The sequence below is a fragment of the Natator depressus genome, chromosome 3 (assembly GCF_965152275.1).
Source record: "Natator depressus isolate rNatDep1 chromosome 3, rNatDep2.hap1, whole genome shotgun sequence".
NCBI lineage: Eukaryota > Metazoa > Chordata > Testudines > Cheloniidae > Natator > Natator depressus.
In genome coordinates, this window is record NC_134236.1 from 93,060,267 (window position 1) to 93,075,946 (window position 15,680).

The window sequence follows — 15,680 nt, forward strand, 5'->3', positions numbered from 1 at the left end:
TCATAGGGTTGCCAACCATTGAGGTATTCAAATGAGGTAAGAGGTGTTCTGTTTTTTTTTTTAAATCGCTCTGCTTAGCTAAAGTCACATGAGGAAGAGTGTATATTATAGGGTACAAACATTAAATTCAGCCACTGGATTTGGGGACACCACAAATTGCTTATGTTTCCCAGTTGGTAGGCACAACATGTAGCATTAGCAAGGAGATGATGAAGTGTGCAGCTGTGCACAGATGCGTAGTGAAATTTTAAAAGCATACACTGACATTTTAGGCACACTGAATATTAAACAGTCAGCTGAAATTCCTGTTTCTGCTGCCCAGAACCAGCACTTCATTTTCTTTTATGTGCAATGCCCTTTGAAGCAGTTTTAAAGCACAGACTCGAGGTAAGTGTGGAAGTGGATGGCTGTCATATGCATATATTAGCGGGGGAGGAAATGATAAGATATGCAAAAAGGAACTTTTATTGGAGACCAACTGAGCCCAACCCTTACAGATTCAGCTAGGCAGCGAGGCTACCCATTGACCAGTCTGGTAAAGCTGCAGCTTCTTGTCATGTAATAAAGATGAAGCAGGGCTCTGGATGGCATATCAAATACCAGGTGTTGGAACAAACTGATAAATTAAAGAGGCGCAAGTCACTATGGGATTGATTCTGTTCCCACTGAACTTTATGGTAAAACTCCCTAGCACCAGAGCCTAGGACACTCAAAATTTCTACATGAATTTGAGACTGCTAGCCTAAGTTGCTGTCAAAAATATGCAATCTCATTAAAATCACCACTGCACTAAACTGTAGCAAAATGTTCAAAACCTAAAGAAATGAGGACTGGCCAGTAAGCCTTTCTATAAAATATAGAAGGGATAAGTCAGTCACAAACTTGATTAGATTTAGAATGAATCTTCCCCTGTCCACTATGGATTTCCTTTCATCTTCTTCTGAAGCATCAGATACAGGTCATTGTCAAAGACAGGACATTGGGCAGGATCCCCTGGGAGGCAAATATGAGGGAGAAAGGAGTCCAGGAGAGCTGACTGTATTTTGAAGAAGCCTTATTGAGGGTGCAGGAACCAACCATCCCAATGTGCAGAAAGAATAGCAAATATGGCAGGCGGCCAGCTTGGCTTAACAGAGAAATCTTTAGAGAGCTTAAACATGAAAAGGAAGCTTACAAGAAGTGGAAACTTGCACAGATGATGAAGGAGGAGTATAAAAATATTTCTCAAGCATGCAGGGAAGTAATCGGGAAGGCCAAAGCACAATTGCAGTTGCAGCTAGTAAGGGATGTGAAGGGTAAAAAGAAGAGTTTCTACAGGTATGTTAGGAACAAGAAGAAGGACAGGGAAAGTGTCGGCCCCTTACTGAATGGGGGAGGCAACCTATTGACAGATGATGTGGAAAAAGCTGAAGTACTCAATGCTTTTTTTGCCTTGGTCCTCACAGATGAGGTCAGCTCCCAGACTGCCACACTGGGCAGCCCAGTTTGGGGAGGAGGTCAGCAGCCCTCAGTGGTGAAAGAACTATTTAGAAAAGCTGGGCATGCACAAGTCCATGGGGCTGGATGCAATGCATTTGAGGGTGCTGAGGGAGTTGGCTGATGTGATTGCAGAGCCATTGACCATTATACTTGAAAACTCATGCTGATCAGGGGAGGTCCTGGATAATTGGAAAAAGGCAAATATAGTGCCCATCTTTTAAAAAGGGAAGAAGGAGAATCTGGGGAACTACAGGCCAGTCAGCCTCACCTCTGTCCCTGGAAAAATCATGAAGCAGGTCCTCAAATAATCCATTTTGAAGCACTTGGAGGAGAGGAAGGTGATCAGGAACAGTCAACATGGATTCACCAAGGCAAGTCATGCCTGACCAATCTGATTGCCTTCTATGATGAGAACTGGCTCTGTGGCTATGGGGAAAGTGGTGGACGTGATATACCTTGACTTTAGCAAAGCTTCTGATACAGTCTCCCACAGTCTTCTTGTCAACAAGTTAAAGAAGTATGGATTCGATGAATGGACTATAAGGTGGATAGACAGCTGGTTGGATCGTTGGGCTCAACGGGTAGTGATCAACGGCTCAATGTCTAGTTGGCACCAATATCAAACAGAGTGCCCCGGGGTCGGCCCTGGGGCCAGTTTTGTTCAACATATTCATTAATGATCTGGATGATGGGATAGATTGCACCCTCAGCAAGTTCGCAGATGACACTAAGCTGGGGAAGAGGTAGATATGCTGGGGGGGTATGACTAGGATACAGAGGGACCTAGACAAATTAGAGGATTGGGCCAAAAGAAATCTGATGAGGTTCAACAAGGACAAGTACAGAGTCCTGCACTTAGGATGGAAGAATCCCATGCACTGCTACAGGCTGGGGACCGATTGGCTAAGTGGCAGTTCTGCAGAAAAGGACCTGGGGATTACAGGATGAGAAGCTGGATATGAGTCAACAGTATGCGCTTGTTGCCAAGAAGGCTAATAGCATATTGGGCTGCATTATGAAGAGCATTGCCAGAAGAATGAGGGAGTCGGAGAGAAGGCTTTGGATTCTTTGACCATGGGATGGTGTTCCATGAAGGAGGAGTCCTGGGCAGAGACGGGCTCCATCTTATGAAGAGAGGGAAGAGCATCTTTGCCAGCAGGCTGGCTAACCTAGTGAGGAGGGCTTTAAACTAGGTTCACCGGGGGAAGGAGACCAAAGCCCTGAGGTAAGTGGGAAAGCGGGATACCGGGAGGAAGCACAGGCAGGAATGTCTGTGAGGGGAGGGCTCCTGCCTCATACTGGGAATGAGGGGCGATCAACAGGTTATCTCAAGTGCTTATATACAAATGCACAAAGCCTTGGAAACAAGCAGGGAGAACTGGAGGTCCTGGTGATGTCAAGGAACTATGACGTGATTGGAATAACAGAGACTTGGTGGGATCACTCACATGACTGGAATACAGTCATGGATGGTTATAAACTGTTCAGGAAGGACAGGCAGGGCAGAAAAGGTGGGGGAGTAGCACTGTATGTAAGGGAGCAGTATGACTGCTCAGAGCTCCGGTACGAAACTGTGGAAAAACCTGAGTGTCTCTGGATTAAGTTTAGAAGTGTGTGCAACAAGAGTGATGTAGTGGTGGGAGTCTGCTATAGACCACCGGACCAGGGGGATGAGGTGGATGAGGCTTTCTTCCAGCAACTCACGGAAGCTACTAGATCGCATGCCCTGATTCTCATGGGTGACTTTAATTTTCCTGATATCTGCTGGGAGAGCAATACAGCAGTGCATAGACAATCCAGGAAGTTTTTGGAAAGCATAGGGGACAATTTCCTGGCGCAAGTGCTAGGGGAGCCAACTAGGGGGGCGCTTTTCTTGACCTGCTGCTCACAAACCGGGTAGAATTAGTGGGGGAAGCAAAAGTGGATGGGAATCTGGGAGGCAGTGACCACGAGTTGGTTGAGTTCAGGATCCTGACGCAGGGAAGAAAGGTAAGCAGCAGGATACGGACCCTGGACTTCAGGAAAGCAGACTTCGACTCCCTCAGGGAACAGATGGCCAGGATCCCCTGGGGGACTAACATGAAGGGGAAGGGAGTCCAGGAGAGCTGGCTGTATTTCAAGGAATCCCTGTTGAGGTTACAGGGACAAACCATCCCGATGAGTCGAAAGAATAGTAAACATGACAGGCGACCAGCTTGGCTTAATGGTGAAATCCTAGCGGATCTTAAACATAAAAAAGAAGCTTACAAGAAGTGGAAGGTTGGACATATGACCAGGGAAGAGTATAAAAATATTGCTTGGGCATGTAGGAAAGATATCAGGAGGGCCAAATCGCACCTGGAGCTGCAGCCAGCAAGAGATGTCAAGAGTAACAAGAAGGGTTTCTTCAGGTATGTTGGCAACAAGAAGAAAGCCAAGGAAAGTGTGGGCCCCTTACTGAATGAGGGAGGCAACCTAGTGACAGAGGATGTGGAAAAAGCTAATGTACTCAATGCTTTTTTTGCCTCTGTTTTCACTAACAAGGTCAGCTCCCAGACTGCTGCGCTGGGCATCACAAAATGGGGAAGAGATGGCCAGCCCTCTGTGGAGATAGAGGTGGTTAGGGACTATTTAGAAAAGCTGGACGTGCACAAGTCCATGGGGCCGGACGAGTTGCATCCGAGAGTGCTGAAGGAATTGGCGGCTGTGATTGCAGAGCCCTTGGCCATTATCTTTGAAAACTCGTGGCGAATGGGGGAAGTCCCGGATGACTGGAAAAAGGCTAATGTAGTGCCAATCTTTAAAAAAGGGAAGAAGGAGGATCCTGGGAACTACAGGCCAGTCAGCCTCACCTCAGTCCCTGGAAAAATCATGGAGCAGGTCCTCAAAGAATCAATCCTGAAGCACTTACATGAGAGGAAAGTGATCAGGAACAGTCAGCATGGATTCACCAAGGGAAGGTCATGCCTGACTAATCTAATCGCCTTTTATGATGAGATTACTGGTTCTGTGGATGAAGGGAAAGCAGTGGATGTATTGTTTCTTGACTTTAGCAAAGCTTTTGACACGGTCTCCCACAGTATTCTTGTCAGCAAGTTAAGGAAGTATGGGCTCGATGAATGCACTATAAGGTGGGTAGAAAGCTGGCTAGATTGTCGGGCTCAACGGGTAGTGATCAATGGCTCCATGTCTAGTTGGCAGCCGGTGTCAAGTGGAGTGCCCCAGGGGTCAGTCCTGGGGCCGGTTTTGTTCAATATCTTCATAAATGATCTGGAGGATGGTGTGGATTGCACTCTCAGCAAATTTGCGGATGATACTAAACTGGGAGGAGTGGTAGATACGCTGGAGGGGAGGGATAGGATACAGAAGGACCTAGACAAATTGGAGGATTGGGCCAAAAGAAATCTGATGAGGTTCAATAAGGATAAGTGCAGGGTCCTACACTTAGGATGGAAGAATCCAATGCACCGCTACAGACTAGGGACCGAATGGCTAGGCAGCAGTTCTGCGGAAAAGGACCTAGGGGTGACAGTGGACGAGAAGCTGGATATGAGTCAGCAGTGTGCCCTTGTTGCCAAGAAGGCCAATGGCATTTTGGGATGTATAAGTAGGGGCATAGCGAGCAGATCGAGGGACGTGATCGTTCCCCTCTATTCGACACTGGTGAGGCCTTATCTGGAGTACTGTGTCCAGTTTTGGGCCCCACACTACAAGAAGGATGTGGATAAATTGGAGAGAGTCCAGCGAAGGGCAACAAAAATGATTAGGGGTCTAGAGCACATGACTTATGAGGAGAGGCTGAGGGAGCTGGGATTGTTTAGTCTGCAGAAGAGAAGAATGAGGGGGGATTTGATAGCTGCTTTCAACTACCTGAAAGGGGGTTCCAAAGAGGATGGCTCTAGACTGTTCTCAATGGTAGCAGATGACAGAACGAGGAGTAATGGTCTCAAGTTGCAATGGGGGAGGTTTAGATTGGATATTAGGAAAAACTTTTTCACTAAGAGGGTGGTGAAACACTGGAATGCGTTACCTAGGGAGGTGGTAGAATCTCCTTCCTTAGAGGTTTTTAAGGTCAGGCTTGACAAAGCCCTGGCTGGGATGATTTAACTGGGAATTGGTCCTGCTTCGAGCAGTGGGTTGGACTAGATGACCTTCTGGGGTCCCTTCCAACCCTGATATTCTATGATTCTATGATTCTAAGTGATTATTCCCCTCTATTCGGCAGTGGTGAGGCCACATCTGGAGTATTGCACACAGTTTTTTGCCCCCCACTACAGAAAGGATGTGGACAAATTGGAGAGCGTCCAGTGGAGCACAACAAAAATGACTTGGGGGCTGGGGCACATGACTTATGAGGAGAGGCTGAGGGAATTGGATTTATTTAGTCTGCAGAAGAGAAGAGCGAGGGGGGATTTGATAGCAGCCTTCAACTACCTGAAGGGGGGTTCCAAAGAGGATGGAGCTAGGCTGTTCTCAGTGGTGGCAGATGACAGAACAAGGAGCAATAGTCTCAAGTTGAAGTGGCGGAGGTCTACATTAGATATTAGGAAAAACTAGTTCACTAGGAGGGTGGCGAAGCACTGGAATGGGTTACCTAGGGAGGTGGTGGAATCTTCATCCTTAAAGGTTTTTAAGGCCCATCTTGACAAAGCCCTGTTTGGGATGATTTAGTTGGGGTTGTGTGATGTTCCCCTCTGGTGTTATCTGGACCGGAGATCTGCTAGGACACTGCAAGCCTTGACTCTGGGAGCCAGCCTTACCCTGCTCTACTGTGAGAACTCCCACTCCTGGGTTGTTCACACACAGCCTCTGGCATGTAAGCTGCTCCTTGGATTGTGCAACCGAATGTCACTAGCCAATATTTCCAGTCCCAGATACAACCCAAGGAACCTCCGTCTTGCAGTGTCCGGTAACGCCCGCTGGACGCTGCAAGCTTATATGAGTTTGTCAGTTTAAGAAAGAAATTGATATGTACCAGACTTGTTATCCGATAGGGAGTCTCTGACACACTTCAAACCAAACACACTGCTTCATGTAGAATTAACAAACAGATTTATTACCTACTAAGTTAAATTTTAAGTGATTATAAATCAAAGCATAACAAGTCAGATTTGGTCAATTGAAATAAAAGCAAAATACATGCCAAGCTGATCTTAACACTTTCAGTGCCCTTACAAACTTAGATGCTTCTCAGCACAGGCTGGCTGGTTGCTTTTCAGTCAGGCTCTCCACTTTGATCAGCACTTCAGTCGCTTGGTGTGGTGACTATAGGTGTAGGAGGAAGAGAGAGAAAGAGCCTGGTAAATGTCTCTCCCTTTTATCATGTTCTTTCGTCCCTCTTGGCTTTGTGCCCCCTCCCCCGCAGAGTCAGGTGAGCATTACCTCATCACAGTCCCATACTGACCAAAGGAAGGGGGTGACTCGCTTGAGAGTCCAACGGATCCTTTTGTTGCTGCCTAGGCCAGCGTCCTTTGTTCCTGTAAGACTGGTCTGGGTTTGCCCCTTACATGCCCTGAAGAGGTGTGAACTGCCTCTCTGCTCTTGGAAAGGTTTTGCTTGCTCTTACTTTAAGCCCTGAGGATACGTTTTCAATCCTCATAGCTATATACGTGAAATTATATCCTATAACACTACTGTAACAACAATTACTATAACATCACTATAACAGCAATGCTCAGTGCATCGTGAGCCTTCCAAAGACACCTGACATGACAAACTTTGTATTGGATAGCACACAGTCATTTTACAAGGATGAACATGGGGATGCTGGGTGTTCCCCCGAGGTACAGAGTGTCACAGGTTAGTCCTGCTTTGAGCAGGGGGTTGGACTAGATGACCTCCGGAGATCTCTTCCATCCCTAATCTTCTATGATTCTATGATTGGACTAGATGACGAATGGTCTAATCTACTATGACAATTCAGCTCATATATTCCTGTGATAAATTTAAAGTCTCAATTGTTTTAATGTACAGATTATGCACAGCTTCTCCAGCCACCAGATGGATGACTCTGATAAATATGAGGACCACTGTAATGACTTGCAACCAAATATATGAGGGAAGTATCCTGAGAAATGGGTGAGTTTGGGCATTCCTTCCTTCTGATAGAATTTCAAAGGAGAAAAACTTGGAAGAAAATCATTGACGCATGAGACAGGGAACAGTTAGAAAGTCTCCCGGTCCTGTGTTGGGGGTGGGGGAAAATCCCTTCAAAACTGTTAAATGAACAAGTCTGGCTGGCTGGCTATCATTTAAAGAAGTTAAATCAGACTGGCCTCTCTAGATTGTAATTCTCACATAAAATTGCCCAAATTTTCATTTAGGAACATAAGATTTGCCATGCTATATCAGCACAATGGTCCATATCATGGCCTAATGCTTGCTGCTTTGAGGCATTGTGTATTTGTGTCTTAGAAAAAAGGACCAAATTCAAGAGATACTTTTTTGCAAGGAATAATTCAGTCAATTCATTTTACATTTGTGAATCAATCCCAATTTCTGAAATGTGTTTAAGTATTTGCCGACTAGTCTGGCTGAACAGTTCTTAAACCGTAGGTTGTTCCCAAACTGTTAAATGTGACTGATGCCATTCATATTGCTCCCTGCTCAGATGACTGAATCTTTTAAATCAGGGGAATAATGACTGTTGAACTATGAATAGTGAATACTCTGCTGTGCACATGAATACCCTTGTTCACAAGTGAGTATTCACATTTGTCCATAGAACAGCCATTCACCAAACAGTCAAATACATTTATACAAATGTTAGGGCATGTCTACACTACAAAGTTAAGTCCACATCCAGCCTCCACAGTAATTCAGTCAGTTGTGCATGTCCACACCTGCACATTGTGCCAATGGAGTGCTCACTAGTAGTGCTTGCATTGAAGCATACAGCAGTGCACTGTGGGTAGCTATCCCACAGGGCAACTAGCTGCAGGGGGTTTTGGGAAGAGCTTGCAATGCCTCATGGGACAAAAACATTGTCTCAGGGGGGCATGAGAACATGACTTCAACCTCCCATGATGCAGTCCCCCCCCCCCCCCGATATCAACAGCAAACAATCCATGTTTTCTCATGCCTTTTTTCGAAAGCCTGGCTTAGCCACACATATGCTACAGCCCAAGAAGCATGGACCCCACTCAGCTGTACACTCTTGTTGTGAGCATTACAAACGCCTTGCGTCTTATCCTGCAGTATTTGCAGAGCCGAGACAGGCGCTGCTGCCATGGAACTTTGCGATGTCATTCAAGCAGCCCTGAGGCAAGCCATGAAACGAAACAATTCCAGGTGGCTGCTGGCAGTCATGAAGCAGCTAAACGTGATGGAATGCTGCTTCTCATCCCTGGAAAAAGCATGACTGATGGGGTTTCATAGTTATGCAGGTATGGGATGACGAGCAGTGGCTGCAAAGCTTTTTTATTCGCAGAGGTGGAGTGATTAAGTTGACGTTACAGGTAAGTTAGGTTGTCAGAGGGACCTGGTAGTGTAGATGCATATGTTATTCGGTTGACATAAGGTGACTTCTGTCACCTAAGATAGTAGTGTAGACCAGGCCTAGTGAACAGCATCTAAAAGGGGATGTGCAAATCTGAATGACTGTTTCCTAGCAGCTTTTGCAATATTCAGCGTGCTCTTCTAGTGAGTATATTCCATGTGGGATTTGACACCAAGAATTAAAAAAAAATTACTGTCCTTATTTGGTATAAGCCCTGACTTTCACTGTATTTTGTTTTGCTGACTGTTTGAAACCTTCCAAATTCACATTAGCTGTTTGATGGACCCAGGCTTCCAAAATATTTTGTAAAAATGCTACCCATTTTGTGATGAAGAATTAGATAAGGCTAAGAATTTATCAGATATCCTCAATTGTGTTATGCTCCACACCAAAACCAAGACTGTAATCATCACGAATAGAACTTTGGAAAGCACCTTTTTTTTAACTGCAGTGATTACTTTCATTGGCATGCAAGTCCTAAGCCCATATTTAAACCTTTATAGTTCGACTACATGGGGGGGAATAGAAGTGGGAGTGCAGAGATGCCTGTGGCAAGGTCTGTGACCACACAGCATGGAGTCATAATCTCTTCCAGGGAAAGCATTGTGTTTTCTCATAAGTCAGATCAGTTTCCTCACCAAAACACCAATAGTTAAAAAAGCTAGAGACCCTGACCTGGATGATCCACAAGCCAGGAAAACCAGTCTGTAACATTTCATTTTATTTTGCTGTCAGAAGTTCATTGTGCTTTCTATTAGTATTCACACCATGATGCTTTGACCCAAGCAACAGAACTTGGGAACTGTCTGCCTAATTTCCTCCTCATCTCATTTACTCTGGGTGGAGTGAGAGGAGAACAGTCAGCTGCTTCTTCTTTCCATGCCTTTCAGGATCCTATCTTCTTCATTCCTATCATGTCCTCTGGCGTGGCTCATAATACGCTCAATGTGCCTAAGAGCTATCACTTTGAGGATGTATTGGATTTCTTTTCTTAGAAGACTTAGAAAAAGATCCCCACAGTTCAAATGTAGAGCATTTCTGTGAGCTGATGCAGAAAAGATCACTCTTCTACTTAAAGTAATGGAGACGTTTGTTTGTTTGTTTGACTGCCTGTAGTTTACTTCAGTTTAGTTTAAACTGATTCATCAGTTTCAAATCACACCTTTAGTTCAAATGACACAACTTTCTTCTGTAGACAAGGCCTTAGATCTCTAGATTGAGCTGAATGCATTCCATAAAGTACTGAGTTTAGGGTCTCAAGGATTTCATCTTTCAGTTATTTCATCTTTTCAGTCAGCTGGGGGGCAATCAGATGTTAACTAGTTGCCTGTTACCCACATTTTGGAGTATTTTTTTTAAAGCTTTGGATCCTCCCCCTGTTACAAATATAATTCTGCTTGTATCTCGTTACCAGTGAACATGTGTCCATCCCAAAGGAGTCTATCTCAACCAAAGGACTCCACTTACTTCAGAATTTGTTCATCCTGTCACATAGTCCATCTGAATTCCTGCACTTGGCTCGCAGTCTTTTCCATTTTTCCGTCTCTAAGGGAGGCCATATAAAATTGAAATTGACTGCCCCCAGTTCAGATCATCTTGAATCAGACGAAAGCTTGCTTTATAGATTCATAGATTCATAGATATTAAGGTCAGAAGGGACCATTATGATCATCTAGTCTGACCTCCTGCACAATGCAGGCCACAGAATCTCACCCACCCACTCCTGCAAAAAAACCTCTCACCTATGTCTGAGCTGTTGAAGTCCTCAAATCATGGTTTAAAGACTTCAAGGAGCAGAGAATCCTCCAGCAAGTGACCCGTGCCCCATGCTACAGAGGAAGGTGAAAAACCTCCAGGGCCTCTTCCAACCTGCCCTGGAGGAAAATTCCTTCCCGACCCCGAATATGGTGATCAGCTAAACCCTGAGCATGTGGGCAAGACTCACCAGCCAGATATCCAGGAAAGAATTCTCTGTAGTAACTCAGATCCCACCCCATCTAACATCCCATCACTGGCCATTGGGCCTATTTACCAGGAATATTTAAAGATCAATTAATTGCCAAAATCGTGTTATCCCATCATACCATCTCCTCCATAAACTTATCGAGTCTAATCTTAAAGCCAGATAGGTCTTTTGCCCCCACTGCTTCCCTTGGAAGGCTATTCCAAAACTTCACTCCTCTGATGGTTAGAAACCTTCGTCTAATTTCAAGTCTAAACTTCCCAATGACCACTTTATATCCATTTGTTCTTGTGTCCACATTGGTACTGTGCTTAAATAATTCCTCTCCCTCCCTGGTATTTATCTCTCTGATATATTTATAGAGAGCAATCATATCTCCCCTCAGCCTTCTTTTGGTTAGGCTAAACAAGCCAAGCTCTTTGAGTCTCCTTTCATAAGACAGGTTTTCCATTCCTCGGATCATCCTAGTAGCCCTTCTCTGTACCTGTTCCAGTTTGAATCATCCTTCTTAAACATGGGAGACCAGAACTGCACACAGTATTCCAGGTGAGGGCTCACTAGTGCCTTGTATAACGATACTAAAACCTCCTTATCTCTACTGGAAATACCTCGCCTGATGCATCCCAAGACCGCATTAGCTTTTTTCATGGCCATATATTTTTATATATATAGTTTATAAAAATAAATGTAGCAGTTATAGGTTTATATTTTTTTTCTATTTTGGAGGGCTTTGCATCATTTTCTCTGAAGTAGTGGTGCTGTGGGAGGGTGGGGGGAAGATGATGTTGGCTGTTTCTCTCAAAGGCTGACTGTTGGGGATGAAATGTCTCAGAGAGAAAAAAAATTAAAGAATTACAGGGTTTTTCTGCCTATGTTCATATGCAAGAGGAAACTACAGCACAGTACAGTAGTAATTGCACAGCAATTTCTGTGTTCTCTCTCCAGGCACTGGGTAGAGGATTTTCATTGCCTATGTAATTCCCAAATTGCTGTAAGGATTCCAATTCTCAGTGCATATCCTTAACACAAAACCAGGGCTGAAATTCATTTTTCAAGTGGGTTTTTGAATTGCGGGTTTGAAAGCCAAGCACAATTCTTTAGCTACAGTAAAGCACTGCAAACAGCAATGTGATGTATCTGAACTTTGTCTTGATCTCTAGAGTAGTTCTTACTCATGCAAGTCATCCTGTTGCAATGACTGTCTGTAGGACCCTGTGGGAGGAAAGGTTTGTAGAATCAGGACCGCAAATCAGCAAAGAGATTTTGACTTACAAACAGATTGGTTGTTTTTCTTTTCCCTTTTTGTCTATGAATACGGGCATAGCAGCTACCAAGTTTGTTTTCCTATCACGATGAAAGCTAAACCGATAGCAAAGGCAGATAACTCCTTAACGAAGACCAGAAGAAATCTGAAGTTTCAAAGAAGTTTCTGTACAGCTACCATTTGGGAGTTTAGGCACATGCAGCTGATATGATGGGTTTTTCTTGCTTTCTTTTTTTTTATGTACATGGTTCTTAATAAGAAGAACACTTACATAATGTAGCATCCTAGCAGGATCTGTCCTGTTTGGACACACTGAGTGTGGATTTTGTAACAAAACAATCTATCATAGGTAACTTAGCTTACAAGAAAACTACCTTTACCAAGACATGCTCTTCAACAGAATTTTTCATAGGTTTTTATTCTGTGTGCGTGCACTTGATATCTTGGTGCCATTTCATTTCCCTGTTCACTGCCATAGACAACTATTAGACTGTATCTGGGCCCAGGGTCTGTTACTGGGAGACACTGTACACCCTTAACTCCTGTTGGTATCAGTAGGAGTGGACCTCACAGGATTGGGCCCTTATTTTCAGTCTGAATCAAAACAAAATATCCAAGGAAAGAGTTTATGGCCACAACCTATTCTTTGGGTCTCACTCTCACATGCCCTTTGGTATGCAAAATAAGCCTGTGTTAAGGGAGCCTGATGTCATGCTCTGGACAGCATTAGTAGGATGATGTCCACCAAAAATACACTCACTAGCTATGGTGTCAGCACCAGCTGCTGGCTAAAGAAAAAAATCATAATGTTCAATAACAATGGAATCTGTGATAGCCTGTCCCTTCATGCTCCCGCTCCCTCTTCCTTCTATTTGAAACGGACTATTCCAAGACTACTAAGGACTGTTGCAAAACTTAAGTACACAAAGTAAGTTTTGCAATTCCAGTTACATTCTAGTACCACCTTGTTTCTTATTTTGATTTAATGAAAAACAAGCCTATCCAGAGCTCTGTGTATGAAATAAAATACAATTTAGTACTAATGCCCAAAATATAAAATCCTCCACAACTCACTAAAACTAGGTCTTGCCCGCTATCCAACTCAATGCATTTTCCCAGAAACAGCCTGGTAGAAAAGATGCGCTTTGTTACCCGAATTGATGCTCAACAAACTCAAGCTTTGGTGGAATGATGCGGGAGGCAAATTCCAGAATTCAGGACCCTTCACTGAAAATACTTTGCCTATAGCCCTTTCCTAAGTAAAAAAGCGATCTGTTAATTCAGGAGTCTCAGGTACTATCAGCTGTCGCAATATTTACTGGGGAGGGAAGCAGTCTCTGATGTACGTGGCCTCTAGCAAACCTAGAGGGATGGTCTTTTTACTGCATTTTTGTACAGGGCATAGCACAATGTGGTACTCTGTAATACAAATAAATAATAATAGTAATTTTAAAAAGTGAAACAAAACCTTAAATTCCATCTGGAAATTGACTGGGAATCAGTGCTGACTATGGACAGAGCTGTATTTATTCTTTACTTTTTGTATTATGGTAACACCTCAAGGCTAGATTAGATCCTCATTGTGCAAACTTATAATTAGGGTTGGCCAGAAAACAAGACTTCCGTTTCACAAAAAATGTACAGGGTTTGAAATTAATTTAAGGTCCTGTGAAAATTTTTATCAGAACAACAGACTGCCGTCCCAGTAGTTAGGGGCACTTGCTCATTCAGGCAGACAAGGGGTCTTGAACCTGGGTCTTCCACCTCCCAGGCAAGTGCCCCAATCACTGGGCTAGAGAGTCAATCTTTCCTGCTCTAGCATTTTGTATTAAAAATGAATATTCATTGGGCCAGAGAATGAAAGATTGACTCTATAGCCAGTGGTTATGGCACTCACCTTGGATGTGGGAGAACCAGCTTCTAGTCCCTACTCCAGATCAGAGGTGGGTCTCTTTCTTTCTTTTGCTTTGTCCAGAAATTCCATCCTGGACCTGCACAATCTCCCTGAGGAAAGTTCTGTCAAAGCCAGTGTGTTTCAGTGAAAAGTTTCAGTTTTGACAAATCAGCATTTTCTGATGGAAAAAAAATGTCAAAAAATTCCCAGTGAGCTCTCCATAAAACAAGATGACAATCCTGGCCTCGAAGATCTTACAATCTATATGCAAGAGTGTACATAACAAGTGGATAAAACACAGAGGGAAAGAACAAGGAAACAATGCGATAATTCTGATCATCATGAAAAAAATTGTTCACAGCATACCAGATGCTTAACCATTCTCAAGTTTTTGAAGGCACTGCAGCAGAGAAGAGTTTTAAGGCAGGAATTTAGAAGAACCATAGAATTATAGTGTTTAAAGGCAGAAGGGACTACCAGATTATCTAGTCTGATCCCCTGCACATCGTAAACCACTCAACTCCACCTGTTTACTCCTGTATTGAGCTCAATAACCTGGATTAGACTAAACTATTACAGCCTCAGGAGATAAAACAATTGTATACCATCGGCTGAAAATAGGAGGTACTGAGGTGCACAAATGCCCAAAGCCCATGCAATGGCAGGAAATTGATCTGGCAGATAACCTTAGCAAATGACCTATGCCCCATGCTGCAAAGGAAGGCAAAATGAGGATGGACACTTAAGATGTACGTGCTGTCTGTGAGAAGTGACACTAAGCAAACAAGCAGCCATGTTTTCGTGCTGGCTGTAGTTTCTGGGTGTTCTGACGGTGTAGCCCAGTATGATGGCTCCAACAGTAGCTAACAAATACATTGGAGTAATGGACTATAATAAAATAACTTGCAGAGAGAGGATATTCCTTCCTGTTGTCCCCCGCCCAGTTAGTTGATGGCTTATATCCTGGAGGTTAAGGGGATAGCTCAGGTGGCTACGAAGAAACCATAGTGTTGAATAATTTCAAAGGTCCACTGCTCCCTCCTCCACCTCTTTCTGTGCTAAATGAGGGGGTTAAGAGATAAGATCAAGAGCTGTTGTGGAACTAAGAAGAAGTAAAGAGCATTGTGGAAAACAGAGTATTACTATCTGTGCCTTTTTAATTTCACAGCAAACATCCTTCCTCTCTCGCAGGAGAGTGGTATCAAATCTGACAGTAACTCAAAACAGGGGTCAGAGTGGAGCGTGAGTGTTTGTACTGACTTTGGGTCAAGCCCCAAGCCTATTGTAGAGGAAGAGTGTTTGTGTCAGTTTATTTATTTTAGGAAACAACTATGGGAGCTTCCTTGAAAGTGTGTGACATTTGCTTGGCTAGCAATATACAAAAAGCTGCATGCTTACCAGTATTTTGGCTCAAGCAGCAAGCCTTTTGTGGAATATTATTCTTGTTATTATCAATGGGAATGGACAGCTTTCTAACACCTTCTTTGAATGTTTTCCAAAACAGTCTGGCTGACTTGGAAATGTTCAGTAATATATAACACTTAGATGGATCAGCAGCTGATACATCTGTAGAGCCTGGCACATGTCAGTTTCTTTACTTAGG